We start from the raw sequence: 23,993 nt of genomic DNA, 5'->3' as shown, positions 1-23,993 counted from the left end.
CAGGAACGGCAGAGACACAGGGCTGGCAGGAACAGCAGAGACACAGGGCTGGCAGGAATGGCAGAGACACAAGGCTGGTAGGAACGGCACAGGGCTGACAGGAACGGCAGAGACCCAAGGCTGGCAGATGTGGTGTAAGAAGGAGCAAGTAGGGACCTGTTCACACAAGAGATGCAGATACGGAAGCAAGCCGGAAGGAAAGGAGTATGTAGGAACAGGTTGGGGCCTGTTCATACAGGAAGAGAACCGCAAGGCTGCGGATAGGAGTGGTAGAGCAACAAGAGATAGAGCAGCAACAGAAGCTGAGCAGTACAGAACTGCAAGGAATGCGGAGAGAAGCTGCAGCAAGAGATTTCTGCAGGAGCGGCGCAGAGTAGAACGGAGCAGAACCGCAGGAGTGCGGAGCAGAGGTATAGTTGCAGGAGAGCGGAGCACAGGCAAAGTCACAAAGGTACAGAGCAGGCAGAGCCGCAAGCGTGCGGAGCATAAGATAACAGAGAGTACACAAGGAAAGACACAGCAGAGAAAGAAGCCACAGACAAGGAGACAGAGGTAGGACAAAGTTTATACAAGGTAATGGAACAAGACAAGGTACAAGAACAAAGACACAGGGACCAGGATATTCTGCCTCCTGGAGGGCGGACAACAAGATCAAGGCAAGGCTAGAACAGAAACACTGAGACCAGGATATATATATATATATATATATATATATATATATATTATCGGCTCACTCAGTTGCTTAAAGGGATAGTCACAGGAACACTTTCCTTTTAAGTTATCAACTGGTTTATTAAAAAAAATGTGCTGCATAAATCTGTGCAAAATTAGATAAACAAACACGTCCCTTCTGGCATAATGGGAAAAACAAAATTACCAGTGACCTTCAAACAATATATACTGTATATATTCAGTATGTAAGGGAATCTGTCAGCAGGTTTTTGCTATGTAATCTGATGACAGAAAAGGAATTGGTTAAAATACAGAATTTGACAATGTATAACATGTCCGGCTGATTGCTGTTCTTTACTTAAGGTACCTTCACACATAACGATATTGTTAACGATATCGTTGCTTTTTGTGACGTAGCAACGATATCGTTAATGAAATCGTTATGTGTGACAGCGACCAACGATCAGGCCCCTGCTGGGAGATCGTTGGTCGCTGAATAAAGTCCAGAACTTTATTTCGTCGCTGGACTCCTGCTGACATCGCTGGATCGGCGTGTGTGACACCGATCCAGCGATGTCTTCACTGGTAACCAGGGTAAACATCGGGTAACTAAGCGCAGGGCCGCGCTTAGTAACCCGATGTTTACCCTGGTTACCATCCTAAAAGTAAAAAAAAACAAACACTACATACTTACCTACCGCTGTCTGTCCTCCAGCGCTGTGCTCTGCACTCCTCCTGTACTGGCTGTGAGCGTCGGTCAGCCGGAAAGCAGAGCAGTGACGTCACCGCTCTGCTTTCCGCCCGCTGTGCTCACAGCCAGTACAGGAGGAGTGCAGAGCACAGCGCTGGAGGACAGACGGCTGTAGGTAAGTATGTAGTGTTTGTTTTTTTTTACTTTTAGGATGGTAACCAGGGTAAACATCGGGTTACTAAGCGCGGCCCTGCGCTTAGTTACCCGATGTTTACCCTGGTTACCGGCATCGTTGGTCGCTGGAGAGCGGTCTGTGTGACAGCTCTCCAGCGACCAAACAGCGACGCTGCAGCGATCCGGATCGTTGTCGGTATCGCTGCAGCGTCGCTTAATGTGAAGGGGCCTTTAGACTGAAGGTTTTATCACCATGTGATTATCATTGCTGGGACTACAGAAGCTGTGAACCCTGGTCAGACTCTGCCCCATCTTTGATAAGCTGCTCACTGTCTATATCTTTGTACATACAAAGCCTGGTTTGGTGGGGTAAGCTTTGGTGTGGGCAGGTTAGCTTTCTCTGCTCTGGTGCATTTCTAAATCTAAAAACTGTGTCAGAACGCTGCACCCAGTAACCTAAGTGATACAATGTTGGATTCAAGGTCACTTTACCAACATCATGCTACGATCAGCTGAAGTATCAAAAACCTGCTGACAGAATTCTTTTAAAAAGTTAAAAACTTGTAAAACTTGAAAAAAATGAAGGAAAGTAAGGCTACTTTCACACTAGCGTCGGATTCGGCCTGTCGCATTGCGTCGGGCCGAGATTCCGACGCTAGCGTTTGTTGCGCCGCACAACGGGTGCAGCGGATGCATTTCTCCGGCGCATCCGCTGCCCCATTGTGAGGTGCGGGGAGGTGGGGGCGGAGTTTTTTTCTCCCGGCGGTCCGCCACAACACGGCGCAACCGTCGCACGACGGTTTCGACGTGTGTCAATACGTCGCAATGCATCGGTAATATTACTCTATGGGGCAAAAACGCATCCTGAAAACAACTTTGCAGGATGCTTTTTTTCCCCTAAACGACACATTGCGACGTATTGAAAACAACGCTAGTGTGAAAGTAGCCTAAGGGTACCGTCACACAGTGGCATTTTGATCGCTACGACGGCACGATCCGTGACGTTCCAGCGATATATCCGTGACGTTCCAGCGATCTCGCTGAGTCTGACACGCTCCTGCGATCAGGGACCCCACTGAGAATCGTACGTCGTAGCAGATCGTTTGAAACTTTCTTTCGTCGTCTAGTGTCCCGCTGTGGCGGCATGATCGCATGGTGTAACAAAGGTGTGCACGATATTGTATACGATGTGCGCATAGTAACCAACGGCTTCTACATCGCACATACGTCATGAAATTATCGCTCCAGCGTCGTACATTGCAAAGTGTGACAGCAGTCTACGACGCTGGAGCGAGATTTTTACGATGCTGGAGCATCACGGATCGTGCCGTTGTAGCGATCAAAATGCCACTGTGTGACGGTACCCTAAGATGGGACGTGTCATAATGGAACCCCCTAGCTTAAACCAATACAATGTTATAATGTGTGCAGAGCTAGAGGTTGACTTATCTCTTGCATAGTATTCCAATAGAGTTTTCAGTGATGGCTCATCAGTGTAAATCACTGCTAATGCATTCATATTGGCTGCTGCCTGATCAGGCTCAATAGTTACAAAGAACATTCACATAATAAAGTGATAGATACTGGTAGGTTCTTTTTTTTTTGCATGAAAAGGTTATGAATCACTGAGTGATGCATTTCAGCTCTGAGATAAGCCTATACCAAACAGCATATGGAAGGCTGTAATTTATGTTGAGGACAATTGTAAAATAAAAATATAAATAAAAAGACAAAAGAGGAAACCGACTTGGCCACCTTTGGGGACAATTTGTCTTAATTACATGTATTCGTAGGTAAAAATATATTTTTTAAATAGGGTTTCTTTAAAGTTTTGCACTGTTTGCCTTCTTTATTTTCCGTGATGCACAATCTACTACTGTCTAGTAGTTTGTTTCTTTCTATTCTGTCTTTACCATGTCACATTGAATAAAAATGATTTATTAATGGGTATATACTCTGTGGTTATCTATTTAACCGTTTCTTGTGCTCAATGACAATCTATTACCGGCTGCAGAATGTGTTAACTGAGAATCCATCAGTGAGCTCATGCTGAATGACCAATGGGAGAGCTAGTAACTCTTTTATCTGTCTTTTTCTGAGAACCTCTCAGCTAATTTATGACCACAGACAACATCAAAGTTAAATGTGTGGGGAAGCAAAGAGTCTGTAAAAGGAAAACAGTGCAACATCTTTAACAAAGCCAAATTGAGGAAATGATTTTTAGCCCAAAATACATTGTACATGCTTTAAAGCAATGATAAAAAGCATTGTCCCCAGAAGTGGATAACCCCTGTAAGGACTAGAGACTATGATGACGTTATGCCCTTCAATAAGTTTTAGATGTCAGACGAAGTCCTTTACCTGCGGTGCAACAGGGAACCTGGTAGGGACGGCAGTAGCCGAGGACATCACCGAGTCCATACGTGTAGATAAGTTGCGCAGGTAGGTCGTGATCTTGTCCTGCTGATATTTCAGACCAGTAACCTCTTGACACAACTCTGCAGCTGGAGGTGCATGAGACCCATTGGGTTCCATGGCCGAAGCAATCTGTAATGAATGGAAGCGGAGGCACAGATGGTGACGTGCGCATTAGTTTATTGCTATTTTGGTGGAACCTCTCTGAAGGGGGCGTGACTATACAAACCCCTGACACCCGTAGTAAGTCCCCCTTAAACAGGATCAGAATGGAATGTCAGAGGGACATAGGTGCTACTTCCAGTTAGATGCCGGACACATGGAAGCTGGCCCAGTGAAAACAGGTGCTCAAGCCGGGATGAAGCTGGCAGGCAGTACTGACGTCGTCGTGGGTAACGGAGAGACGTACGTCTGAGCTGGATGGAACTTGCACAAGTAGTCCTGGAGTCGTCCCGAGGATGGAAGAGCAAGCCACAGATAATCTGAGAAGACAAGCAGTATTAGCTGGGTGCTGGCAGGACACAGGCAAAGCACAAAAAGACACAGGAATGTCAAATCACAGAACCGGAAACAAGCAACAGGAAACACTTGTTGCTCCAGCGCCCTCTCTATGGAAGAGGGGGCAGAAATAAACACACAAGAATATCATTGGTTAACAACATTTTTGAAAAATGCGCGCTGTCTCTTTAAGAGACAGGGAGCGCGCGCGACCTAAGCCTCATACCCAGGGATTTGCTGACCGTGTGCCAGGAAGCAGGAGCAGGGGAGAGAGCTGAGGCAGGGCGACAGGGAGCAGACTGAGAGCGGGGTCCCCGACAGGGCCCCGCGGAGGTACGGGCGTCACAGCGAGGGAACGGGGACCCCGGCTGGGACCCTGCGCGGGCACAGGTGTTACATTAACTAAATTACATCTGTAATTTTTACTTCAAACCTGTCATTTTCCAATAACTCCACTATTTTCCCCTCACTCCTCTCATTTTCCCCCTCACACCTCTCACTTTCCCCCTCAATCCTCTCATTCTCCCCTCATACCTGTTATGTTGACCTCACACCAGTCATTTTCTGATCATTCCACTATTTTCCCCTCACTTCTCTCATATTCCATTCACACCTCTTCATTTTCACCTCACACCTCTCATTTTCACCTCAAACTTCTCATTTTCACCTCACTCCACTATTTTCCTCTCAAACCTCTTCATTTTCACCTCACTCCTCTCATTTTCCCCACTCCTCTCATTTTTCCCTCACTCCTCTCATTTCCCCACTCCTCTCATTTTTCCCTCACTCCTCTCATTTTCACCTCACTCCTCTCATTTTTCCCTCACTCCTCTCATTTCCCCACTCCTCTCATTTTTCCCTCACTCCTCTCATTTTCACCTCACTCCTCTCATTTTCACCTCACTCCTCTCATTTTCACCTCACTCCTCTCTTCCCCTCACACGTGCATAGCAACTTCCTGTTATGAGCACTGCGGTGTAATCCATGAGGCTCCTCCTTTTCACTTGACATTATGCCTCACAGGAGCAACTCCATTCTATGCACGACAGAGCTAGATGTGGTCTGTGCCTGCTGTGCACTGATACTCTGAAGGTGGCGGCCATGATTGTAGCTCGCAGCGGCTGGGACGTCAGTCAGTGAGTTTTGCAGGGTGGTTTTCGAGGAGAATATGTCTCCGTCCATGTGCGCTAACAACGTGGGCCGTGTGGACAGGGCTTTGCGGGAGGAGTGAGTGTGGCTATGTGGAGTGGGCGTAGCTTGAAACATACACAAACACACACATACATACACTCAGCTTTATATATATAGATTGTATGGAACATACAAACCCCAAGCAGAAGGCAGACGCACACAGCTCCATGTAGAGCACTTATTAGTACTTATAGGCATATAACACTCAATATACTCTGCCGTTCATTCTGTTGAAGAGTGGCTGTAATCGATTTTTCAGGTTAGAAGTACGGTATACTGCTCTTGACATGTAATTTCTTGAGACTATTGAAATAAATTCATTTTGTTGCTTGAAGTCATCGACTGCTTTATTTGTTTGGGGATTATAATTAAAAGCAAATGAATTTATGTGAATTGCTTATGTCTAAATTAATCAATAGGGGGCCACAGAATCTGACTACGGTAATTGAGAGGGTCCTAAATGTGAGAATAACCTCTATTACTAAGCATATCTGTATTAGGACACATGGACACAGTGGACAAAACATGTAAGAGAGTTAATCTTCTAAAGACTAAATTCTGTCATAAATTCAAAGGGTACTTCAAAATAGTATTAGTTTGAGGGTGTGCATTTATACGCAACCACACTAGTTTAGTTCTTTATTTTTTTATTTCCACCTTAAAAGATTTCAGTTTATTTTTCAAAAGTCTTGTACAAAATATGGGTGAAGTTCAAAGTGAAGAAGTTTGTGAAATGATTCTTCTTGGTAATGATTTTTTTTTTTCACAAAAATATTTTGCCTAATGGAAAAATATGGTACCAGAACCAAACTTACAGCACTGGTACAGTCCAAGGACTAAGCTTTTTGCATATACAGTACGAGGATCAAGTTGTCTACACAGATTTGGTACCAAAACAAGCTTATGATCAGTACAAGACAATATTTATAAGACTTGTTGAAGAAGAGGCAAACAATGAGTGAATATTACAGGTACGTTAGTGCATGAAAGCATCTGTGGATGGCATGACGTGGTGGCATCTGAGGCTCGAATTGGATAATTGGGACTTAAGGAGGTCAAATTTGATCTGCGCAATGGCATGCTCTCTTAGCTTTTGTTGCACACACCAAATCATGCTACAGCATCATGCTACACGAGTTGTGTAACATCATGTATATGACTGGGATCATACAAAGGTGTGGCTCCAGCATGAGAGTAATCCACAGTAGCAAAGTATACACCGTGACAAAGTGGGGGTGAGCGATACAGGCGTCAGTTCACCTGAGTGCAAACTGTTTAGGGTCACAAAATTTCAAAATAAAAAAAGTAGCAGTGATATTTCTCACGTAGAAGACCTTGGGTCGTGCATATGCCTTGACGGGTGCTTCGAATCTCTAGAAAGGAAACATTCTGATGTATTTTGGTGTCAACATGACTCTGTTACAGCTATATTCGACTGTACAGGCTGCTGTCACTGTATGCTACCTAATAGGCCAGTCCACTCTGTATGTTGAGGAGAAGACGACACTGTAGGGATCATTACTTTTTCAAGGAGCACCAATCGGGCATTATTACTTTCTGAAGAGGGTACGAAGTGAGCAACTTTTGTTGCAAAAGGACGCATAGTCATCATTACTTTTTAATAGGGCACTAAAGGGACATTATTAGTTTCTAAAGGGCTCACTAAGGGAAGTTATATTTGTTTTAAGAGAGCACTCAGGGGCATTATTGCTGGGTGAGGGGGCTCAATACTTGCAGTGTGGGTTGTCAACTCACTGAATATGTGAAAAAAGTAACTTCCTGGCTAATGGAGCATTTTGTAATATTGCCACTTTTTATTAAGATGAGCCACATTCCTAAAGATTCTTCTAAATTCCCTATCATAACTAATTATACACTGAGTTTTATTGGGCTTAATAAAGATTTTGGTATGAAAGAGGATGATTAACCCTCCGTCACATACAATATTCGGACTAACGAGTTCACATACAATGTGCCTGTCAGGCGCCTGCTGGAAAAATACCTATAATATCTAATGTTTGCAATTTCAGTGCTCTAAAAGTGATCAGTGACCTTCATAGGGATGTAATAAAAGAGACTACACATAATCAGTTGCAAAAAAAAACATTTACTTAACATAAAACTAATAACTATGAAATACAAACTTTTCAAAACTCCCGCCAAATAGTCCCCAGTTCGACTCTCTCAAAAACATGTACAAAGAAAATTTTTGAACACAAACTTAATTTTAAGGTACCTTAAGTACTATTAAAAACATATTCAATCAGAAGTAGATGCTGAGGTTTCCCCAGAAAAGTCACACTTGCAGAGCAAATAGCAAGAATTACACACCATTTTTGCATGTGTCAGGCAAATTGCTTTATGACATTTGAGACATTCATAATTTGAAAGCCTTCTGGTTCCGCTTTCCGTTTGGCAGGTGGTGCATCTCCTTCTTTTGTGAGGTGGTGCAGATGGTGACTTTTCACCATCATCTTCTGGGCGGAACCTTTTGAGCTGAACTTGAAGGCGAGAGGGGATACCGATTGTTTTCACGCTTCTCCTGCGTAGCTCTCCAAGTACTAGTTCATGGGCCAATTTTTTCAGATACAATCGTCTACGGAGTGGTTCAAGCTTGTTTTCAAGATAAATTACTTGTGAATTTATACCACCCAAATTCAACATAGCAAAAAATATGACCATTGGCCAGCGTTTGATGTTTCTGCTGACGTTGAAAGTGGAGCACATCTGATATGCTGTATCCACACCCCCTTTGGTGGCATAGTAAAATGTAATTATCTCCGTTTTTTTTTCTGCCCCAGTCCCAGGATCGATGGCAGCATCATCATGAAGTGTTGATAGAAGTACGATTTTTTGTGCATGTGGTACATAGGAAACTAAAGCCTTTCCATTATGGAATGCAAACATACTGCTGTACTGTTGTCTCTCTTTCACACTTACAAACTGTGGCGGCAATTCCCTTTTGTTTTTTCTTACAGTTCCCACAAATGACAGCTTCTGAATTTTCAGATAATCAATCAGATCACAACTTGTAAACCAATTGTCAGCTGTAATATTGCGACCCGATCCAAATAAGGGTTCAGCCAGTCTTTTTACAACATCAATGGGTTTGTTGCTCACACAGTAAGGACATTCTGGTTGTTTTCCTGCATAAACTTCCAGGTTGTAAGTGTAGGTCATACTGGCATCAACAAGGGCATAAATTTTTATTCCATATTTGTTTGGCTTTGATGGAATATATTGACGAAAGGCACATCTACCACGAAAACCAGGGAGCATTTCATCAATAGTGAGATTCTCTCCAGGGTAATAACTTTGTTTACAGTTTACAACAAATCTTTGAAATATATCACGAATTGGAGCAAGTCGGTCATGTGTTTTGCGTTCGGTTCGGGTAGTTCTGTCGTCAAACCGAAGGCAACGAATTAGAATCTTGAATCTGTTTATGGACATAACAAGGCTACATTTTTCAACTCCATCCCCATCTTTACCCCAAAGTTCCTCCAAACTTTGTCTATTTGCCCTATAAGCTCCTGCAAGGTACAGTAATCCAAAAAAAGCACGCAGTTCTATTTCATCTGTGGGCTTGATGGTTCTGTTGCAGATGTACTTGTCCTTTATAATGTCTATATATTGGTTGGTATATGTGACAATAGAGTCCAGAATGTCATCTGTAAATATACTGTTCCAGCATTCAACTGCAGTTTTTGCATTACGTGCAGTTCCTATTATTGCAGGAAGGTGAGAATAATGTTTAAAGGTTCCCTACGTTTTTTCTGGAATGGCTTCTTGTTCCATTTAGTATTTTTATCTTTTCCAATATAATATAATCCAACTTCTTCATCCTCACCACTGTCACCATCTTGCTCTGTTTCAGAATCCAGGACACATTCTTCCACCTCATCATGAGAATCAATCTCACTTTCCTCTCCTAAATCCTCATTCAGTGTGAGGTCTCTATCATCTAACAGCATGTTTGTTACTTCCTCAACATCAAGTTGTTTGGATAAATTGTACATTTTCCTCTCCATTTCAGCAGATAATCTGAAGCAAGAGAAGGAATATGTTAGGGAACTACTGTATATGCCTGAGCAGCACACTTTCTTTTATAAAATCTCCCTTATTTCTATGAAATATCCTCACATTTTGTGCTATACATTCATAAAACAAGCTAAATAAACTATTGTGATGAATAAAAACATAAAATACCAACCTTACTGAATGTGACGTATTCACATACAATGAGCCTGAGAGATCTGTGCAGCTATATCCTCTCCCCTGAAGCTCTGAAATCCAACTGTGGTATGAGGTTTCACAGACCTTCAAGAGACAGGAGACTACCTGGAGGGAGGGGATTTCCTCACAATCTGGTGAGGAAGGAGAAATGAAAGTAAAAGAGAAGCGCCTGTCAGATCAGTTGTATGTGACGGAGGGTTAAAAGCATCTTAGGGAATGGTTAATTAATACATGAAAGGATTATATTGTAGAGGAAGAATAGCTGAGGCCGTTAGATGGAAGCGAGTATTTATGCTGTAATGAGAACGTTATTGAAACCACTGGCAACTAAAGACATTACTCAGCAAATTACATGATGTTTCTCAATAAAAGTATGCAGGAATTGGGAATCTAACGCTTTGGGGAAGAGGACAGATTAAGGCACGGTTGTGGAAAGTAACAGGAAATATTTGTAGGGTGTCACAGTGATATACAATTGATAAAGCCATGTTCGTACTATGTCATTAGGCTCTATTACTGAAAGTTGGGTATAGTAATTATCTGCTTAAAGGGAACCTGCCCCATTGTAGGATCTGTGGACAACACGGTATACAGAAGAAGTAGAGCAGAATGATATATAGAATTGTTGGAGAAGATTCCAGATCGGATTCATCACTTGTGTTTCCTCTCACCTATTCCATCCTGTTGTTTGTGAGTTGTGCCGTCCGTTGACCGACCACCCGTTGAGTCGGATTACACCATGACATTATCACCAACTGACACATTTTTTCCAGAGAGCCATGGCTCAAATGCAGGCCTTTGCCCAACTGATACAGACCCTCACTGATGACCTTAAGGAGCTGCAGGGTCAGGTGACGCAGTAGCTTCAGCAGTTGATGGGGATCTGGGCCTCGGCTCAGCCGCAACACAAAATATCTCTCGCTGACCATTTCTCTGGAGGGAGAGTTAAGTTTGTTATATTTAAAGAAGCCTGAAAGCTATATTTCAGGCTTCACCCTCATTTTCATTTTTTGCAAAAAACGTATCAACCAAATACCCTGTTTTTTACATCTTTTACTAGCACTTGCGGATTACTGCAATTTTTTTCAAACTGAGTGTTTTTGGTTTTACTATTCTCTTTTGTGTCTTCAGTGAGGAACAGCATGTGGGGATTATATTGTCACTTCTCAAGGGTGATCCCCAATCCTGGGCCTTCTCCCTGCTGACCGGTTCACCATCTTTGTCACGATTCACACCGTGACCGTCACCCCTATGTCACGGATCGGGGTGACTTTAGGCCAACAGACGGCTATCACATGTGCAGGGAGCTTATCTTAGTTATCCCTCCACTGCTACAATGTGATGAAAAAACACACACAAGGCTATTGACCTCTTAGTTTACAGCAGGGGCTTATTTTAGGTATCCCACTGCTCTTCAATATACCACGAACTGCAGGGATTTATGTATATCCCGCTTTACAGTTCCGCTTGAAAACCTGCAGCTCTCTGGCACCCCCCTTACCCTCAGGTCAGACTAAGTACTGCACCTAGGGTAATTAGTCACCAGGCAGGCTGCCTGCTATGTACTGGCTATTGGGCACGCTGCAGCGAGGCGATATGTGTTGTGAATTCTGTGGCAGAGCTCCCTCCTGTGGTCACAAGTGGTACTTCGGCTGGTTCTCTCTGTGAGCTTCCGTTGGTGGAGGAAAGTGGTACTGCGGCTTCTGAGTTTCCTTCCTCAGGTGATGTGGTGAAGTCGTTAGGTGCTGCTCTATTTAACTCCACCTAGTGCTTTGATCCTGGCCTCCAGTCAATGTTCTAGTATTGGACCTGTTTCCTCCTGGATCGTTCCTGTGGCCTGCTGCTCTGCATAGCTAAGTTCCTCTTTGCTATTTGTTTGCTGTTTTTTTCTGTCCAGCTTGTCAATTTGTTTTTTTTCTGCTTGCTGGAAGCTCTGGGACGCAGAGGGTGTACCTCCGTGCCGTTAGTTCGGTACGGAGGGTCTTTTTGCCCCCTTTGCGTGGTTTTTGTAGGATTTTGTGTTGACCGCAAAGTTACCTTTCCTATCCTCGCTCTGTTCAGAAAGTTGGGCCTCACTTTGCTAAATCTATTTCATCTCTACGTTTGTCTTTTCATCTTAACTCACAGTCATTATATGTGGGGGCTGCCTTTTCCTTTGGGGTATTTCTCTGAGGCAAGGTAGGCTTATTTTCTATCTTCAGGCTAGCTAGTTTCTCAGGCCGTGCCGAGTTGCATAGGGAGCGTTAGGCGCAATCCACGGCTGCCTTTAGTGTGGTTGGAGAGGATTAGGGATTGCGGTCAACAGAGTTCCCACGTCTCAGAGCTCGTTCTTGTTTTTTGGGTTATTGCCAGGTAACTGTATGTGCGCTGACCTCTATGTCCATTGTGGTACTGAATTACCTTTCATAACAGATATGACTACTCCCACTCAGGCAGGAACAATAATTATCAGTGGTGCAGTCGCTACAACGACTCCCAAAGGCACAGAACAAAGGTATGCTGCCACCAGCTTCGATTAGACAGGTCCAAAGCTAAACCAAAACAGTAGCGTAATTCCCTTCAGAAGACTTAGGGTACATTTTAGAACAGGAGAACGAATCTAGTATTTTGAATATTTTACTCCATTAAAGATTAAGGCAGTGTTTATAAAAAGGTATAAAAGATGTTACAAAATGAGACATTGAAAATATGTACAAAGGTAATTATAAAAAAACAGGGATTATATGAGAAAATCAACACTTACATGTGTTCAAATCATTTTTCCGCACAACCAGGCTAGTGGGCGGAGCTCCCAAATGTCCCAATGCATAAGGTCTGGCAGTCAGAGCTCCTCTGGTAAGACTCAGACAGACTCTGACAGACTCTGGAGGCTGGGTAAAGTTGAGTCACTTAAATAACCACAGCCTCGTGACATCACTAACAGGGCTGGTTTTGTCAGACCCTCCTATCTCTTCAGTCTTACTAGATTTAACACAAGTTTGTCTAATGCCTGTATCTCCGTTACAGAACATGTCAGAATCATAACACACCCAGCATTCATCTTGTATTAACATTATTAACATTGGCGTTCTAATGAGACCAAATTTGGGCTTGATGGGATGCATAGTTCCAGAGAAATCCATACTCTTACCCTGTTGGAGCTAGAAGCCCGCGTTTACTGTGGCCGATAGATCCGCCGATGGAGATTCACAAACTGGACGTATTATTTTCCTAGCCTAAACCGTTGACCCAATATCTCACTATAATGCAACAAAGGACTTCTTGTCTTTAAAGAAGGAGATCAAACCAGTCTCTGCTGGAGGAAGAGTTGAACCGACACAAGCGATCGTAAAAATTCTTTTGGGAGGGGCATCAGGTGTAAGTTGCTCAAAGTCAGGAATTTGCAGCAAGAAGCAATAAAAGCACTTCTACACCCATTGAAAAGAAAAGCTAAACCCTGAAGTAAAGGAGGGGGTCAATGCCCACCCTATGGGTGCTGGCAATGAGAGACTAAAACTTACATTATATTTCATACAATATCGTGACAACGGTCGATGGACGAGTTTTTTGCAGCATTGGTGCTGGTGAATGGGGATCCTGATGGCGCCTCCCTGGCTGAGTTTCGACTCCATAAAATCCAGATGGGGAGTCAGCCGGCTGAGGAGTACTGCTCAGAATTTAGGAGGTGGGCCACTGACATGCAGTGGAATGACCCTGCCCTAAGGAGCCATTTTTGTCAGGGTCTGTCACCTAGGCTACAGGATACATTGGTGCAGTACGCTGCTCCCAGGTCATTGGAAGCCGCCATGTCCCTTGCTATCCGGGTGGATAGACACCTCAGGGAGAGACATACACCAAATCTGCCCCCTGTTGTCCTTTCTGGGGAGGAGGACACAGTGGTGCAGATGGACGAACCTATGCAGGTAGGAGGAGTGTCAGCTCAAATGGGGTTGCCTGCGGTTCGCCGTGGTATGGGGGATTGTTTTTACTGTGGGCAGACTGGTCATTTTATCAATGTCTACCCAGCTCGCACCAAAATACCATCACTATCTCAAAAGCCGTGTCCTGGTCGTGTGGAGGGAGGCAACCAGGGTGTGTATATTTGCTCCATCTTCTCGTCTCAGTGTACCATACCTGCTGAAGTGGTGGTTGGCGGGGTAACTGAGACTGTACTGTTGCTTGTGCACAGTGGAGCGGGAGTCAGTTTGGTGGATGCCCGCTTTGTTCAAACCCATGGTCTGAGGAGTAGGATGCTAGCAAGACCCCTAAGCGTTCAGGCCATTTACTCAGTCCCACTCAGCCAGGGGAGGGTGACCCAAGTCGTAGATGATATACACCTGCGTATAGGGACTCATCCTGAAGAGTATCTGTCGTGCTACATCATGGAGGGTATGCCAACTCCCATCATTTTAGGACTCCCTTGGTTGAGAGAAAACAACCCGGTCATAGATTGGCAGTCCAGGGAAGCAGTCAGCTGGGGCCAGTCGTGTAAGAACTGCTGCCTGGGAGCTAAATTCTCTGCCGTCTTTCTGCAACCTACGCCTTCTTCTCCGGTGGGGCAGCAGAGATGCTGTCAGGGAGTAGGGGCAAGACTCAATCCTCACCACAAGTAAACCCTGTGTCTCGGAGTCCTCGGAGGAGGGGGTTAGGCGAGGGTCGTGGTTCCCTCTGTGCATTGTGGGGGTATGAGTGTGGTAACACAGGGGGACGCCTCTGTTGTCCCTTCCTCAAAGAGTTCACCATCTTGTGGCAAACGTATGCGTGGAAATAAATGTTCAGGTCCGGACCTGCTGTTGAGGGAGTACGTGTGGGTGTCCACCAAAAACATAAGCAATTTTTTGATCAAACCAAGAAGACTCATATTACCAGGTAATTTTTAATTTATAGAAAACTTTGTAAATAAAAAAACAATGGCAGAATTGATCTTTGTAGCGATTTCACTGCACCCGGAAAAAATAAGATCTAATATTGCCTCATCTGGCTGTCGATGGAAGAATAAAATAGTTATGGCTCTTTGCAGAAGGAGAGGAAAAAAATAAAAAGCAAAATGGCAAAAAGCGGAAAGTAGCCATGACGCAAAGGGATTAGTGAGCAGGAGACAACCCCCTTTACCTGTGTGACTTGTTTTTTGCTCATGTTTAATTGTATGGAATAAATGGCGATATAAAATGTATAATAATAATAATAAATGTTAATTTGCTATAGTTTTGCTTTGGCTCTCTGGAGCTTGAAGATATTCCCTTGATCAGTATCATCTTGCAATAATACCTCCATGATAATATTACAGCCTGTCGTTGTGCTATCTCCTATATTTTCCTGTCCTATTTGTTAGTAATGATAAAAATGATAAAATATTAAATGGAACTGAAATGTTCTGACAACATGAATGTGTAAACAAGCAATCAAAGTGTCAGATAAAAGGAAGATCATTTGTCCCCAGAGTGAAAGTTATAAACTCCCCGTCATATAGTGGCAGAAAGGAAGAAGATATCATTTGTATCATACTTTACTGGAATTTGCGGAAACAGTTTATGACCGGCGTCTTCTTCCGTGGAGCTCCCTGGGGACTTTATGACAGACTGCTCCCTGTATGATGCATGGCTGACAGAGTGCTAGATTATTTTTGCATTGTAACTGATCTGAGCAATCATTCATGGATCGAAGCTTTACAGTAACCTTAAGATTATTGTCTCTATTCTCTGTGATATTCTATGCTCAGGGCCACATAACTCACAGTGACATTACATCATGTATCACCATCCACGGGAAGACGCCATGTTCTTAAAGGAACTCTGTCAGCAGGTGGCTGTCATGTAATCTGAGAGCAGCATGATATATGGGCAAAGAGCCTGATTCCAGCTGTGTTTCATTCAAATCAGTGTGTCATGATCAAGGCCGGGGTTTGTATCTTGCTATTCTCTCCCAGGTCTGGTCATGCGGGTGTTAACCTTCTTTGCCTCATTTTGGGATCTGTTTTGCTATATCAGTCTACAGCTACCTGCAGGCAGCGTCAGCTATAGTTCCTGCCCCCGGCTTGAGCGACTGACACTGTTACACCCTGATTTGTCCTCTGCCCGTTTACTCTGTTCCCCTACCTTCCCATTCCTGCTTCCCTGCTCGTCTTGCTGTGTGTTCCCCTTGCTGTGACCTTGGTATATGACTCGGCTTGTCCTCTGACCTCTTTCTCTGTCTTATGTCTCTGGCATCTCTGCTCCCGACTGGCTCCGACTTCTTTGGCTTGTATCTGACCACGTGTATTGCTGTTTCCCCTGGTAATGCGTTTCCTGTCTGTTCCTGACCTGGCTTGTCTGACCTCTCTCGCCACCTAGTGGCGCCTGTGCTGCCGCACTGAAGTTTTGCACCTTGAGTGCTAAATATCTTCCCTCTACAGCACCCCCTGGATAGGGCACACGATACTGCACTGCGGCAGCATTACACAGTGTTTTATAAGGAGGAGATTATCACTAGAGGGCGATGTCTCCTGCCATGTAGTCCTCTTGCTCTGTATAACCCCGCCCCCACCACCAATTGGCAGATTTATGCCAATGCACAGTGCACACAGAAAGCTGAAATAAGTGGTGTGTGTGGGGATATACAGAGCTCAGCATTCAGAGAATTGCTAGATCTGCAGCAGAGACAACAGTGGTTGTAACAAGCAGCCCAGTAAGTGACACAAACAAGGGAATCAGGGTATCTGCCCCTACATTATGCTGCTCTCAGATTACATAGTGAAAAAACGGTGACAGATTCCCTTTAGGTCACTGAACAGGGATCCAGTTGTACATGCAGCCCCATCTGCAAGCAATATGGTATAAAGCACATGGTGCTGGTTTGGTGGGGATTGATTCTGTATAACTTGCATTTTATTAATATAAATCCCTGCTTTTTCTACTCATATGAGTATGAGCCCCTACACACAGCCCCTATATACAGCATGACCCAACACACAGCCTCCTATATACAGTATGGGCCCACACGCCACCTCCATGTATACAGTATGAGCTCCTCTATGTACAGCATGAGTCCCCACATAGCCCATCTATATACAATATGAGCCCCTACACACAGTCCCCAATATACAGTATGAGCCCCCACATAGCCTCCTTACATACAGTATGAGCCCCCACATAGAATCCTTACATACAGTATGAGCCCCCACATAGCCTCCTTACATACAGTATGATCCCCCACATAGAATATACAATATACAGTATGAGCCCCCACATAGCCTCCTTACATACAGTATGAGCCCCCCCACACCTTACATACAGTATGAGCCCCCCCACTCCTTACATACAGTATGAGCCCCCACATAGAATCCTTACATACAGTATGAGCCCCCACATAGAATCCTTACATACAGTATGAGCCCCCACATAGAATCCTTACATACAGTATGAGCCCCCACATAGAATCCTTACATACAGTATGAGCCCCCACATAGAATCCTTACATACAGTATGAGCCCCCACATAGAATCCTTACATACAGTATGAGCCCCCACATATAATCCTTACATACAGTATGAGCCCCCACATAGAATCCTTACATACAGTATGAGCCCCCACATAGAATCCTTACATACAGTATGAGCCCCCACATAGCCTCCTTACATACAGTATGAGCCCCCACATAGCCTCCTTACATACAGTATGAGCCCCCACATAGCCTCCTTACATACAGTATGAGCCCCCACATAGCCTCCTTACATACAGTATGAGCCCCCACATAGCCTCCTTACATACAGTATGAGCCCCCACATAGCCTCCTTACATACAGTATGAGCCCCCACATAGCCTCCTTACATACAGTATGAGCCTCCACATAACCTCCCTGTATACACTTTTAGCCCTTACATAGCCCTCCTTTATACAGACACACATCCACACCTTCAGAGCAATAAACAGCACCTGCTCCCCTCGCTCTTGTCCCCTGATGCTCTGCTCCACTCTTTCTGTGCGCACTGACACTGCACACAGCAGATGTGATGTAGTGACGTCGCCATGTCTACAGTTTCAGTCGCACACATGAAATGGTGAAAGAAGGAGCCTTCATCCACCATTATATTAACCACTAGATGCAGATAGCGGTAAAATTGGGCTGTCGAGCAGGGGAGGATGGCTACATGGTGTGGCCCGTGGCCTGGGGTTTTCAGCCCTTCAGCTCTCCCATGAGACGCTCTTTGCCCAAGTCTAACTAATTGATTTCCTTTTACTGCACAATGTTGCATAAAATCGTCAAGGTTACTCAGTACAAAAAAAAATATGTAACATGAGAAATGGTTTAAAAGTCCTGGCTGTGTTCTGCTGCAAACTCCTCGCTATTCATTATTTATTCCTCTGAATAGTCTGCAGGACTATGCATAGATCATCACTCATACCTGGTTCACAAGTTTCACAATAAATCAATTACCGGTACCTATCCGAATGTTTTTGCAGTTTGGGTAAAAGCCATTGGAGGAAGTCCACGCAAACACAGGGGAATATACAAACTCTATGCAGTTGTTCTCCTTGGTATTTGGCACAGAACCGCTGTACTGGAAGGGATCAGAGCTTACTACAGACCTCTCAAATCTACTTGTCATCAGATATTATTATTATTTATTATTATAGTGCCATTTATTCCATGGCGCTTTACATGTGAGGAGGGGTATCTATAATATAACGCTGGGAGCGTCACTCTGTCCGAAGCCTTTATAGACTGCGCAGGCGCAAGCGCCGGCGCAGTCTGGCCCCCACAGAGTGACGCTCCCAGGAGATCGCGGTATGCGTAAGCACTGAACGCATACCGCGATCCCCACCGGAGAGACAGGGACCGTGGACGCGCCAGGAGGGAGGGTAAGTATATTCACCTGTCCTCCGTTCCAGCGCTGCGTGCGGCTCCGTCTCCCGGCTCCTCTGCTGTGACAGAGTCCAGTCACAGGCAGAGGAGCCGGAGTGTGTGTTCAAGAAAATGGCGCCGGAAAGTGCGGACTGCGCAGGCGCCGATTCCTGCTGCCGGAATCGGCGCCTGCGCAGTCCGCGCTTTCCGGCGCCATTTTCTTGAAGACACACCTGCAGTGGAGCCGGACGATAGGTGAGTATGGTATTTTTTTTTTTTTTTATATATGGCAGCAGCATACGGGGGCATACACACTGGAGCGTCTTATGGGGGGGCATATAATACAATAGTGGCGCAGGATGGGAGCAGCACATGACAGAACGGGCGCAGGATGGCAGCAGCACATGACAGAACGGGCGCAGGATGGCAGCAGCGCATGACAGAACGGGCGCAGGATGGCAGCAGCCCATGACAGAACGGGCGCAGGATGGCAGCAGCACATGACAGAACGGGCGCAGGATGGCAGCAGCACATGACAGAACGGGCGCAGGATGGCAGCAGCGCATGACATAACGGGCGCAGGATGGCAGCAGGATGGGAGCAGCACATGACAGAACGGGCGCAGGATGGCAGCAGCGCATGACAGAACGGGCGCAGGATGGCAGCAGCACATGACAGAATGGGCGCAGGATGGCAGTAGCACATGACAGAATGGGCGCAGGATGGCAGCAGCGCATGACATAACGGGCGCAGGATGGCAGCAGCACATGACAGAACGGGCGCAGGATGGCAGCAGCACATGACAGAACAGGCGCAGGATGGCAGCAGCGCATGACATAACGGGTGCAGGATGGCAGCAGGATGGGAGCAGCACATGACAGAACAGGCGCAGGATGGCAGCAGCACATGACAGAACGGGCGCAGGATGGCAGCAGCACATGACAGAACGGGCGCAGGATGGCAGCAGCACATGACAGAACGGGCGCAGGATGGCAGCAGCACATGACATAACGGGCGCAGGATGGCAGCAGCGCATGACATAACGGGCGCAGGATGGCAGCAGGATGGGAGCAGCACATGACAGAACGGGCGCAGGATGGCAGCAGCGCATGACAGAATGGGGGCGCAGGATGGGAGCAGCACATGACAGAACGGGGGCAGGATGGGAGCAGCACATGACAGAACGGGCGCAGGATGGCAGCAGCACATGACAGAACGGGCGCAGGATGGCAGCAGCACATGACAGAACGGGGGCGTATGATGGGAGCAGCACATGATGGAGACCATATACCAATATAAATGCTCGCCACCCGGGCGTAGAACGGGTTCAATAGCTAGTACATAATAAAAACAGGTACAATAGTCTTGAACAATACAAGTCAGAACTGGTACAGGAGGAGTGAGGACCCTGCCCGCGAAGGCTCACAAGATATGATTACCTATTATTCCAGAAGATCTGTCGGCAGATTATGCATTACAAACTGCATGAATTATTAAACAGATCACTTAGACCTAATGAATCTGTTGTACTTACTCCATGTTAGAATGGCGGTAGAATCCTTTTTGAAGTTTGAACTACCGCACACCTAGCCCGAGTGACAGCTCTCCAGTGTCACTCCTCCCGCCTGCTGCTGAAATTTCTTACTGCTCAGTGCCAGCCGCTGCCGTCAGTCAGGCTGTGTGGGGAGTGACTGGATAGCTTTGGACCCGTGTGTAGATTGTCAAACTACGTAAACCAGTATCATCAAATCTGAGAGATCTATTCATTTAAGAGCTTATAATGGAATATCATTTTTTGCGCAGAACACCAAGAACTAACAAGCAAATAGTTGTTAACAATGGTTTTCTTGTCCTGATGAAGAAGTCTGTAGCACTTTGAAATGAGTCTACTGAATAAAGAAAAACCTCAAATACTTTCTGTCTGGACTTGGATCTATTATGTGATACCAGCAGCGCAGATTATCTGCAAATTCTCCTCACCTTCCCGGTCTGATGACCCGTTGGACCTGCAGCAGCTGGATTTATGAGACATGGGAATGTTGAGTATACACAACAAAATCAGGTTAGCATAACCATATTTAACGTCTTTATCTCCCTCTGATAAAGCCATATTGCCTATATACAGTGCCTATAAGTAGTATTCAACCCCCTGCAGATTTAGCAAGTTTAATAAGATGCAAATAAGTTAGAGCCTTCAAACTTCAAACAAGAGCAGGATTTATTAACAGATGCATAAATCTTACAAACCAAAAAGTTTTGTTGCTCAGTTAAATTTTTATAAATTTTAAACATAAAAGTGTGGGTCAATTATTATTCAACCCCTAGGTTTAATATTTTGTGGAATAACCTTTGTTTGCAATTACAGCTAATAATCGTCTTTTATAAGACCTGATCAGGCCGGCACAGGTCTCTGGAGTTATCTTGGCCCACTCCTCCATGCAGATCTTCTCCAAGTTATCTAGGTTCTTTGGGTGACTCATGTGGACTTTAATCTTGAGCTCCTTCCACAAGTTTTCGATTGGGTTAAGGTCAGGAGACTGACTAGGCCACTGCAACACCTTGATTTTTTGCCTCTTGAACCAGGCCTTGGTTTTCTTGGCTGTGTGCTTTGGGTCGTTGTCTTGTTGGAAGATGAAATGACGACCCGTCTTAAGATCCTTGGTGGAGGAGCGGAGGTTCTTGGCCAAAATCTCCAGGTAGGCCGTGCTATCCATCTTTCCATGGATGCGGACCAGATGGCCAGGCCCCTTGGCTGAGAAACAGCCCCACAGCATGATGCTGCCACCACCATGCTTGACTGTAGGGATGGTATTCTTGGGGTCGTATGCAGTGCCATCCAGTCTCCAAAGTCACATGTGTGGTTGGCACCAAAGATCTCGATCTTGGTCTCATCAGACCAGAGAACCTTGAACCAGTCAGTCTCAGAGTCCTCCAAGTGATCATAAGCAAACTGTAGACGAGCCTTGACATGACGCTTTGAAAGTAAAGGTACCTTACGGGCTCGTCTGGAACGGAGACCATTGCGGTGGAGTACGTTACTTATGGTATTGACTGAAACCAATGTCCCCACTGCCATGAGATCTTCCCGGAGCTCCTTCCTTGTTGTCCTTGGGTTAGCCTTGACTCTTCGGACAAGCCTGGCCTCGGCACGGGAGGACACTTTCAAAGGCTGTCCAGGCCGTGGAAGGCTAACAGTAGTTCCATAAGCCTTCCACTTCCGGATGATGCTTCCAACAGTGGAGACAGGTAGGCCCAACTCCTTGGAAAGGGTTTTGTACCCCTTGCCAGCCTTGTGACCCTCCACGATCTGGTCTCTGATGGCCTTGGAATGCTCCTTTGTCTTTCCCATGTTGACCATGTATGAGTGCTGTTCACAAGTTTGGGGAGGGTCTTAAATAATCAGAAAAGGCTGGAAAAAGAGATAATTAATCCAAACATGTGAAGCTCATTGTTCTTTGTGCCTGAACTACTTCTTAATACTTTAGGGGAACCAAACAGAATTCTGGTGGGTTGAGGGGTTGAATAATAAATGCCCCTCTGAAAAGACTTTTCACAATTTAAAAAAAAAATAAACAAAGAAATAACATTCTTTTTTGCTGCAGTGCATTTCACACTTCCAGGCTGATCTACAGTCCAAATGTCACAATGCCAAGTTAATTCCAAATTTGTAAACCTGCTAAATCTGCAGGGGGTTGAATACTACTTGTAGGCACTGTATTACTGGGGAAGACACTCCTGCAAGAGAAAAATCTGAAACTTGGAAAAGACTGTAAACTTCCTATAAAGAGATCTGAATAGGAATGAATGGAAAAATAGTGCAGACTGAAAAGGAGAATATTATTAACTGAAGGTAACTAACATATGTAAAAATCATGTTTTCCACTTTAAATGTGTCCATGGCGTTTAAAGCGCACTTTTCAAATATACTGCTTAATTTTCAGCTATTCTCTTCTTTTCTTCTGTTTTTAGCTTGTGGCCTAGAAGACCGACCACTGCTGCTGTCTATTTTGTAAGACTGTGCTGAAGGTGACTGGGATTAGGAAATAAAAGCATGCTGGAAATCTTGCCAAGAATCAAAGCAGTGCTATAAGTGAAATAGGAAACGCTGGGAAGCGCTGGGCATGTTCTACTGTTTAGCAGCAGTGGTCGGTCTCCAAAGCAATGAGCTGTAAACAAAAGAAAAGAAAATTGTTATCTCAATAATGGCTGAAAATTTTTATAAACAGTACAGTTTGCAACCACTGTTCGACAATATACATTTGTAAACATGGGACTAACCCTTTGGGGATCCTGCGAAAGCTTGTGATGTAAGTGATGACTGAAACCTCTCTGGTCACGCCTCTATGACTGAAAGCCGGCTGCTCCCGGGAGGAATCATGGTAGCCGCGTTTTCAGTAAGGCATCCGGACGGCACTGTAAGGCTATTAACTTTCTGATTAACCCATATCTGCAGGATAGTAGTGTTTTGACATGACAAGTTCCCTTATACATGCCACCAAAAAGAAACCAGGTAGCTATTCCAGAGACAGCTCTTATTACTACAGTATGGGAGGAATAAGGGGTAAATATTTAATTAGTACTGTATAAAGTATTCCTCATGTTATGCTTTGACTCCCTCTCGTTATCATTCATCAGTGCATGCATTTTACACGTGTCCTCACTTCAATGGGTCTGGTTGGTATATTCTATCAATTTTTCACCTGCATTGCCAGACGCTTGCTAAATTTTGTATGAAGCAATAGTGCAGTCATGTGAATAGTGTTAACCTTACGAGTTTGGAGATATTAAAATAATGAACATATGAAGAAGGGCACGTATTTGTTCCTGCAAGGTTATTCAAGCTGTTACATCATATTTACAAGCGTGCGGACGGAAGTAGAAACACAGGTGAGAACAGCCACATTTAATTGGATTTCTGTTACAGCCAAATGTGTGACAACCTTCGTGGGCTTGTCAGCTTGTGGTCATAATGACGTCTGTTGGATCCTACTGTGACCAGCGAGGGGAGAAGGCACCGGATTTCAGAATAGATAACAAATTGGATTTTCCTGTTCACAGTGCACTGAGCAATGAGCAGAAATGTCACTCGGATGATGTAAATTAAACAGAGCCCATAATAACGAGCATGATCTCATTCTGCCAGGAAAATCCAGAGCATAGTTTTTATCTTTGTTTTAGCTGAGTATTAAAGAATCAAGAAAAAGAGAGAAGGAAACAATCCAGAAGAAGAAAAAGAGAGACAGAAGAAAATAGATAGATAGATAGATAGATAGATAGATAGATAGATAGATAGATACAGTGGCTTGCAAAAGTATTT

The 23,993-nt window shown here is 44.8% G+C and overlaps 1 long non-coding RNA gene across 1 annotated transcript in view; it reads right to left on the bottom strand.

Annotated features, from left to right (window-relative positions):
* Positions 1 to 3,904: 3,904 nt before the first annotated feature.
* LOC138638562 (uncharacterized) overlaps positions 3,905 to 23,993 on the bottom strand; it is a 193,295-nt gene continuing 173,206 nt past the window's right edge. Inside the window, exon 3 of the long non-coding RNA XR_011312518.1 lies at positions 3,905 to 4,434. This is a non-coding gene — a long non-coding RNA (uncharacterized lncRNA). The remainder of the gene's footprint in view (positions 4,435 to 23,993) is intronic.

Source organism: Ranitomeya imitator, chromosome 5, assembly GCF_032444005.1.
Source record: "Ranitomeya imitator isolate aRanImi1 chromosome 5, aRanImi1.pri, whole genome shotgun sequence".
NCBI classification, from domain to species: domain Eukaryota; kingdom Metazoa; phylum Chordata; class Amphibia; order Anura; family Dendrobatidae; genus Ranitomeya; species Ranitomeya imitator.
This window is presented reverse-complemented; position numbering and strand designations above follow the sequence as displayed.